Source organism: Muntiacus reevesi, chromosome 6, assembly GCF_963930625.1.
Source record: "Muntiacus reevesi chromosome 6, mMunRee1.1, whole genome shotgun sequence".
Classification (NCBI taxonomy): domain Eukaryota; kingdom Metazoa; phylum Chordata; class Mammalia; order Artiodactyla; family Cervidae; genus Muntiacus; species Muntiacus reevesi.
The window spans coordinates 27,398,666-27,408,837 of NC_089254.1; the positions used below are offsets into that span (position 1 = coordinate 27,398,666).

The 10,172-nt window shown below is 39.2% G+C and overlaps 1 pseudogene; it reads right to left on the reverse strand.

The window, feature by feature from the left end:
* Positions 1-5,767: 5,767 nt before the first annotated feature.
* LOC136170292 (large ribosomal subunit protein eL6 pseudogene) lies at positions 5,768-6,972 on the reverse strand (annotated as a pseudogene).
* Between the last annotated feature and the right edge of the window lie 3,200 nt (positions 6,973-10,172).

The window sequence follows — 10,172 nt, forward strand, 5'->3', positions numbered from 1 at the left end:
GAATTTTCTCACTATGATTCCCACAAGCTCATATGCAGCCTATAAAAAGACACTAATCTCCTTTGAAAAACTCAGGCCTCAGCTACCCTGACACACAGAGGATAATTTTAAACTTTCAAGGAGGAAACAAAACAAATCAGTTATAAACTGTCCTAATCATTTTTAGTTAACTTTCCATATTTTAAGATTTTTATTCCCAGATAAATGAATTGTATCCTAAAAGATCTTACTCAGCTTCACAGCTCTCTTGCCTACTAGACAGATATGAATTTAATAAACATACATTCGAATATCAAAAATGCATATTAGTTTTACAAGTATTATGTGTTCTCATTTTATTTTTTTATTTTTTGGATAAGACATTTATTTTATTGCATATTTTAAGTACCAAAGGTACAGCCTGATTTGTCATACATTGATATGAATCAGCCATGGAGTTACATGTATTCCCCATCGCAATCCCCCCTCCCACCTCCCTCTCCACCCGATTCCTCTGGGTCCTCCCAGTGCACCAGGCCCGAGCACTTGTCTCATGCATCCCACCTGGGCAGGTGATCTGTTTCACCATAGATAATATACATGCTGTTCTTTCTAAACATCCCACCCTCACCTTCTCCCACAGAGTTCAAAAGTTTGTTCTATGTGTTCTATCTATTCTAGACATCCCTTACCACAGAAGTCAGAATATATATTTTTATCTTGTATTTAAGATTCTCTCACGGTTTAAATTCTTTCCATTATCCTTCCAAATATAGTATCTGGCTGCAGAATGAAGGTGACATGTCTGCACAAGTGGAGGTGGAGCATCCAAGCCTCCAGGTGGTATATCACATCCTGCTTGGTCTCTGAGCTGCCCTCTGGTTCTCGCTGCTTCTATAGCGCTGTAACCATGTGGCCACCGAGTATACTTCTGACTTGCACTGTCCAGCGTGGTCTTTGGCGTGCATCCTGTTACCACTGCAAACGCACACGGACTTGGCTGTAGCCTCCAGTTACAAAGAAATCCTATATTCCCTGCTTTATATGGCTACAGTCATCTTCCCGCTGATTACCAGAATATATAGCACATATAGATGGTCTTGGGGACCTGGGGCTTTTTATTTGTTTTCTCCACACCATTTCAAAGTGAACCTTCACTCAGGCCCACCCTATATGATACATCCTCAATTACTGCTATGTAAATACTCATGGCATTTCACATGCATGGGACCTCTTTGCAAAATTTTCCACTGTCCTAGGCTATGTCCAGAAAAGCAGGACATCAGATCCTCTGGTCTCTGGCATCCTCAAACTCACTTGGTTGTTGCTAACACCTTCTCTGGGATTTACTCTTAAGGGGAGAATCAGAATACTAGGGCCCAATCTTTGGTTCTTCTCTTCATCACATTCCCAGGCTCCATCTCTTTATATCCACATGAGCTTTCCTCTTCCTATGTGTCAAAACATTTCCTTGCATTGCAACTTTTTTCTCCTTGTCTGTAGTCCCATTATATAAATTGCCTGATTCTCTCCAAGCTGAATATCTGCTTTGGAAGGTTCTGAAAAAATCATTTCCTTCTCAAGCAAATCAGGCATTCTCAACAATCAGAAGTCTTTACTTTCAGACTATTAAAAAAAAATTCCCACTTTAAAATTCTATGCCAATATATCCCTGGTTTTAAGAGGGCTATGCTTTCCCCCATAAAGCCAGGCATGCTATTGATTCAGTGATTTGGAGAACTGGATTCCTAGGAACGGGAACTGACTGAAAACTAAAGCACACTGATTTAACACCTCAAAACTAGTGTCTCTAGACTGCCCCAAGATCAGGACTGAAACATGTTATCTGATGAACCCTGTGAATCAAGGAAAACTCAATGTATTGAGTGGATGCTAAGGGTCTTTGGTTGAATCTATATTATCTCATTTAGTTCTCACAACAACTCTGCAAAGGCAGCAAAATTTCATATTTAGAGATGAAGAGATGGGGGCCACAATCACAAGCAGAGGTACAATTGGACTCAATTCTGACAGTCAACAGATCCCTCAAATTAGGACTAAAGCAAGTTCATGAAATTGCTCCACAGATCTTCCTCTGGGGGCTGAGGAATTAGAAACAAATTCCAACACTGCCAAACATAGTACCAATACAAATTACACTTTCATCTCTAAACTTATACTTTAAATTCAGCTTTTGCTTCTTGTTATCTGAGATTTAGCACTGGTTGACTTCTATTCAAGCCAACTGATACTTCAGTCCGTTCATCAATGAATAGACAACTTGTATTTAAAAAGTAGTCTCTTTAGAGAACGTATCTCAGCAGGACTTGAATAGGTTCTGGAGAGAAGCGCTCTCCTTTCAGTAGAATAAATTTACTCAAGGTTACCCCTCTCTCCAGTTCTCACACAGTCTTTGAAAGAAAAAGCAAGAACTAACAACAACAACAACAAAAAAGGTGGAACTTCTCTCCTCTGGTCCTTCTCTCTCATAGTTACATGCAAGTATACATCTCCATCTCTTACTTCGCTAAAGTTCCTTTTAAATGCACTGCAGGAATTTTAGTATAATTTAGAATCTGTTTTTTTTTTCAAGTGATTTAAGAAGTAGCACTAGGAAATGTTGCTCTGTGGCATGTTACTATTGAAGATCCAATAGAGAGCAAGGGTAACATCTGCTTTTCATATTTTGCTGTATATATTTTATTCAGTTTTACAATACTCCCTCAGAGGTTGGGGAAGGTCAGGTTTTATTTTCATTTACAGGCTGGAAAGTAGAGTAAAGCTTGGTTAGGAGCTGAATGGCATACCAGAAGCAAGTAAAACACACAGGACACAGTAGGATTTAGGTCTCTGTTAAGGGTAAAATACACTAAACCAGAATTTTTCGAAGAATTACTTTTGTAAAAACAGTTCCTTAGTGGGCTCCAAGAGATACTTTTGTAAAAAAACAGTTTCTTAGTGTATATATTTGAGCAATCTCCCATACTAAATGTGCCTCCATAGATAAACAATGCATACATTACAGGTTTTTTGAAATCCTGTAATTAAAAACAGTAGCAAAATTTTGTTTATTTAACTCAACATCATTTCCTGTAGCATCTTTTGTTTGTTAGCTTAGTATTAGCTTATATTGATAAAATACATTTTGGGAAATGCTCCATTAAACCAAAACATCTCTCTTTTACCAAATAATATATGAGAAGGAAATGGCAACCCACTCCAGTACCCTTGCCTGGAGAATCCCATGGACAGAGAAACCTGGTAGGCTACAGTCCATGGGGTCGCAAAGAGTCGGACAGGACTGAGCAACATTTACTTACTTACTTATACGAGCAGAAAACCACTTGTCTCAGTCAAGGGCACATCTAAGTTACCACCAAGAAGAGAGAGAGAAAATGAGGGAGGGAGCGAAAGGAAGAGAGGGAAAAAAGAGGGATACAGGGAGAGAGAGAGAGGGAGAGTCTCTTACCTGACTTTACTACTTCTGTCAGTGGTTATTTTCAACAATATCATGTCTCCCTAGGCCAGCCCCTCTATTCCAATTGGTTTATCTCATTAATAGGATTATGTTCTTTCTTTTAGTGACAAAAAGAGCTCCTATTAAACAGTAGGCATTAAATCGGTCATAAATAGAAATTAAAGCATAGTTCTTATCCTGGAAGAGCTACCTTGTAAAAGGGGCGATGAGCAAGTACAAAACAATATGTCTTGATAAGGTGAGCATGGAGGTGGAATATCCCCCAGAGGGAAGAGAGGCAAGTCTTGCTGAGAGAGTTAGGACGTGGCTTCCTCTTACTTCTTCAGCTGGAAACATTTTAGAAAACAGTGCTTAATGATACAGGTGCTTATTGATATTAGCAAAGCAAATTATGGAGAATAAGAGAGCCTAAAGAGAATACTCTCTGGTAGTGCATATAAGTGAGGAAACCAGGGTTCACTTGAAACTGCATGATCAGATCCTAGGACACATATTCAGGGGTACTAGTGGAAGAGCCATGGAGATTATCTTTCTAACTATCTATCCATACACACACACACATATATACTAATATACACACACACACACAAAAAAAAAAACCAGTAAGGCATTTAAACTTTATCCTAGAGAGAACATAGTTAGTCACTTTAAATCCCAAAGATTCTTCCAACTTTTGCAGCTGCTTATTCTGAAACCTCAAGGATGTTTTCTCTTTCTGTGGACTCAGCCAATGTCTATCCATACAACCAGGCCAAAATATGAAGCCTATTATACCATAACTTCCCTGACTGCCTCAAACAGACTTCCTCCTAAGAACATCTCTATTATCCACTAACTCTATGATCTACTCACTGCCTTGTAAGTTACTCTTTTGTAAATGTTTACTTTCTACAGCTGGCAAATGCCTTAAGAGCAAGGAACCGTATTGTGCATCCTTGGGACAGCACTGTGGTGGTTCCCAGTGATCCCTGCTTCTGCTATTCAATCCCTTGTATAATTCTCTTCTCTTGAACCTGGGCTGGACCTAGTATCGCCTCTTACAAAATGAATAAAGTAAAAATGACACGGTGTTGTTTCCAAAAACAAGTTACAGAAGACTCTGGCTTCTGTCTTTCTCCTTTTCTCTTGCTCTCTCGATTGCTCGCTTTTCCTGGAGTAGGAAATGGCAACCCACTCCAATATTCATGGGGAATTCCATGAACAGAGGAGACTGGGGGTCTACAGTCTATGGAGTAGCAAAGAGTCGGACATGACTGAATGACTAACATACTTGCTCATTTTGAGGGAAGTCACCTGCCATGTTGGGAGTGACTTATGGAGAAGTCCATGTGACAAGAAAGTGTTATCTCCAGCCAACAGCCACATGAGCCATGAGTGAGCTTGAGAGCTCCCAATCCTACTCCTAGAGAACCTTGAGATGACTGCAGGCCAGGGGACACTGGATTATAATCTGGTGAGAGACTCTAAACCAGAGATCGCCCACTAAACTGCATCGAGAGCCCTGAAATGAAGATAATAAATGTCTATTTTTATAAGCTGCTATACTTGGAGGAAATTTATTGTACAGTCCCATATAACTAAGAATAATACCTAAAGTAACAGACTACAAAATAAGTATGAATTACTTCAGAAGACAGGTAGATGGATAAATGGAAAAATATACAGGAAACAATTGGTTTAATATTTATTGAATGAAGGAATCCAAGGGTGGGTATTCATTAAAGTTCCTTCAGGTTTATTTTGGATTAAAATAAAGCCAAAAACATATTTTATATTATCCAAGTTCTCTTGCTTTTCTTCCCTTGTTTATTTCAACTGAAAAAGTGTGTCAGCACAGTGAACTTCTACATAAATATTTTCTGAGTTTTTATGAAAAATGGAGAATTGCTAAACACAGAAGATACACCCAACAATAAGGATGCTGCTGCTTATTCACATTTTACATCACTTATGATCTTCTCCCACACAGGCATGCCTATTTCCATGGAATGATGAGAACATCTATCAGGAAGGCTTCTGTGAACTCAAAGTGCCTGGGACCGATAATACAGAGGGGACAGCAGGGCATCTGTTTAGAGAAACAGGATGAACCATCGTTTCCACGAGTGGTAACCATGGAAAGTCCTGTTGATTGAAAGATTTCTCACATGTTCCCTTAAACTATTAAGCTCTTAGTCACAAAGGCATTCCACCTAACTTCCTTTCCTGAGACTTCTTTCTTATTCCAGTAAAGTAAAAAATGAATGAACCTGCTGGATACTATACTCTAGTATAACGTATCAGTTATTTTATTATGTTTTTGTAAGAAATTTAGAACACCAATTTGTGAGAATAAACTCCATTTGGGAGACAAAACGCAGAGCAGAGATAGCCCTGGAGCTGAGAAACACCTTTGTTTTTTGGCAGAATTTTCGAGTCCACAGCCTTCTGATTAGCCTGCAACTGCTCAGTAAACTCTTATTTCTCCTCTGTGAGGATCTTGTCTTCCTGGTGCCTGAGCTTCAGAAGTTTCTTCTTCTTTAAAGTAAGCATGGGTGAGATGCTTTGGGCTGTTCACATCACTGATGAAGGCAGTGATGACAAATTTCTGGTATGTTCTATGCAGAGAAACTAGATTGAACATCAGAGGTCCAGTCACAAGCAGCAGGTCACTCTTCAATTTCTTCAGGAAAATCACTCCCGTTGTTATAAGGATGGTCAAAATGGTCCTAAGAGTGATGCTAACTCAGAATTGTCTAACATGCTGACTGCAGAGATTTTTGTTAGATGTGGCACAACAGCTTTCCAGGAACATCTTCAGGAGGATAAGATATAGGTGTTTTGTGAAGTTTAATTACTCAAGTACCATCATTCTTGTCATTACCAACTGGAAAGAGTGCCTATGAATCTTTTATATAACTTAGGAAAGAGAGTGTGAATTTACATAATTTAAATAACACGCCTAATTCTCTCATGAAATTGTATGGTATACATATAACTTTGAAGAACTTCGGAGCTGTGCTGTGCTTATCTGCTCAGCTGAATCCTGTGAAACCAGACACCTCTGAATACTAACCACTCTTTCAGATGGTGCAGGGGTGGCTGCAGGGTATGAAATTTCGTGTTAAAAACAACTTCAGTGAAACAAGGTAAGTCAATAGTAAAGATGAGTGTAAAGTTTTGAGAGTTGATTCATTAATATGCTGTGCTTAGTCGCTCAGTCACGTCTGATTCTTTTCGACCCCACAGACTGCAGCCCACCAGGCTCCTTCATCCCCGGGGATTCTCCAGGCAAGAATACTGGAGTGGGTTGCCATGCCCTCTTCCAGGGGATCTTCCCAACCCAGGGATAAAACCCATGTCTCCCGCCTTGCAGTCAGATTCTTTACTGTCTGCGTCACCAGGGAAGCCATCAAAGAACTTCTAGTTTGAGTTTGAAAAGAAAAAAAAAGATACATGGGGCAGAAAGAAGAAAAAACAACAACCGAACTCACTTCCCCCAAAAGCAGAGATTCCTGCTGAAAATTGCTAACCATTATTCTCATTATTCTTAATCTCATCAACTAATATTTACTTTACTTCACAGTTAACACAGTGTATTTTGGATTACACAAAATCAGCCCTGTGCATTAACAGGTAAGTTGGCAAACATTTTGTTCTTATGATGATAATGTTAAATCAGACAGGTTAAGTTTGTTGGCCAAGGTCAAATAACCAGTAAATGGCAGAATAAGACTAGCACCAATACTTCCTAACAGTTAAAATAGAACTGAGTAATAGCTGAATGACTTGTCACAACGGGGAATTCTTTTAATTTAGTGCCACTATTATGAAATAATTGTAGCACAGGGGGAATGAAAAGCAAGGCAGAATGAGACAAACTTTTTAGAGACAGAATTCATTTCAAAAGAAAGATACAAAAATTTCAGCAGCTACTTGTACAGTACTAGTCAAAACAAATTCGCTTTTCCAACATCTCTCACTTTCATTCCTCTGCAAAGTATTGGTATGAGGTGACAGGGAAATTTGAAGAAAAAGTCTTCAGTATGGCCTGGTTCAATGAATGAGGGATTAAAAACCTCAAAGGAAAGAGGAAAATGTTAATAATTAAAGAATGTCAATGATTTATTGGGAATTTTTCCTCTAATCAGAGCAGCAAATGAATTGTTTAATGTATGGGTAGATAGAGGATAATTTTAGGTTGCTAAATAGTCCAGGATTGCAAATAGTCAAGTTAACCCATTTCCTTGAACTCATTCCTTTATTCATTACATTTCCAGCTAAGTGAATAATCATCACCCAGAGAGCTTATAAAAATAAATATTCCAGGCTTCCCTGGTGGTTCAGTGATAAAGAATCCACCTGTCAATGTAGGAGACAGAGGTTCGACCCCTGAGCAGGAAGATCCCACATGCCAAGGAGCAACTAAGCCCGTGGGCCACAACTATCTAGCTGGTGCTCTAGAGCCTGGGAGTCACAACTACTGAGTCCATTTGTTGCAACTATTGAAGAAGCACGGTGCCCCAGAGCCCATGCTCTGCAACAAAAGAAGAAGCCACCATAATGGGAAGGCCCCGGGTGCTGTGACCACCTAGAGGGCTGGGATGGGGTGGGAGGTGGGAGGGAGGCTCATGAGGGAGGGGACATATGTATATCATGGCTGATCAAAGTTGATTTATGGCAGAAACCAACACAATATGGTAACTATCCTTCAATTAAAAATAAAAAGAAAGGAAAAAGTGGAGTGAGATTCAATAATCCACATTTTTAAGTTAGCACTTGAGATAATTGTGATGTGCTGCTATATTTGGCAACCACTTGACTCCACAGTACAATACTTGTACAGAAGTTACAGGACATTTTTAAATAATTTCTTTTTGATAAAGCATTACTCAATTACTGTGACATTTCTAGGAGTTGTGGGAGTTAGAGGAACATTAAGTATCTGTCCATTTTGTGTCCCACACCCACTTCCCCACACAAACATGATTAAACAGATTTACCCCTGTGTCTGAATTCTCTACTCATGTCCACATCTTATCTATCCTAGATACTCTCTGTTTCCATTGAAAGCCCATCAACACTGTGGCCTTACAGCTTGTGGATCTCCTCAGTATCAGCAACTTCCATCATTATTCCACTGCTCTATAGACATTTGTGTTGCCTGGAATGGAAATAAACAACCCCAAAATTGCTTTCAGCAGTTCAGTGTGAACCCCACCCTTCACAACACTTTGAGCCTAGGGACTTAAGCCTTGAGCACTAAAGGAGTCTGTAGTCAATCTTCATGCAAAGGCTCTGAGGTCCCTAATAATAAAATGCCCAGGTTTGTACTCTGTTCTAATCTGTACTAGAATCAGTGGAAAATGACTTTCAAAGCTAGAAGCACCACACTGATATGCAAATATCTATTGGGGGCGACACTGTAAACTATTATTAACGAGGCTAGCATTTTAGGATGGAAGAAACATTATTATAAATCCATTATTCTGGATCCTGGCTCTCTCAGGATTCTGATTCAGTAATTCTAGAATAGGATCCAGGAATCTACACTTTTATATTGGGTTGGCCAAAAAGTTTGTTCAGGTTTTTTTTTCTGTACAACGTTATGGAAAAACCCAAAGGAACTTTTTTGCCAATCCAATACATTGTATACTGATCACATTCAAAGAAATTTTAACCTGAAGATTTAAACGCAGATAATCTAGAGTAGATACTACAGATATACTGACAGTTTGACAAATAAACAGGAGAAAGTATGACAGATATCCTTTGAATACGAGGTTTCAAAAGATGTATGTAACTAGAGAGATTATAGGGAATAAAGTGAAGGACTTGAAAGAAGACAGTTCACAACAGAAAAGGACAGATGGGGAAGAAAACCTTAGTCTTTATGTAACAAAGTTCCTCAACACTGACTTTGCTTTTGGGCAGGAGTGGCATGGAGATGGAATTTTGGGAAACAGTCTCTCCCAGCTACAGATAGTCTCTTTTCTACACAGAGATGGACCAGGAGAGAGGAAAGATGTCATAATATTCTCATGGAATGATACAAAGAACTCTGGCCAATATGTGAGGAACTAAGAGATAAAGCAGAACTCAAACAAGATTTTCAACACAAAAGACCAAAGCTAGAAAACTTCCATGTATGCCCTTGCTATCTCTAGGTACTGAGAGAATTATGAATGCTTTCTTGGCCCCACTGTTATTGTTCACAATAATTCCCAGAAGTACTCTCATGTACCAAAGGGATCATATTCAAAAGTAAAAAATGATTCAGTAACTTCATTTAAAGTCTTTTCCAAAAGTCTATTCAATTTCTGGACTCTTTGTACTTGCAAAAACTGAATTTGCCTACCAGATAAAATGTTTTTTCTTAGTTCTCTAGAGTATTAGTTACCTTCCAGTCAGAAGACAGAAACTACACAGTATTTGAAAGAGGGAAAATTTAGTATAAAGAAATAGCAACAGAAGACTGAAGGAATAGGGAATTGGTTAAAGGTCAGGGGGCAGGTATGTGGGCTCTAAGGGATACTCAAGTGCTACTGAGGGAGAGTACTCAAGGAAAGGACAAACTTGGAGGGAAAGAATCCTTCCCCAAAGCCAGGACTTAGATCTCACTACAGAGGGTACAGTTGAATCCCACTGGCTGCTGGAAAAGTTGGTTGGGTTATTCCAACCCAGAGAGGGTAGCTGAGAAGCTACCAGCTTAGGTTGTTACTGACTTACTGGAAAG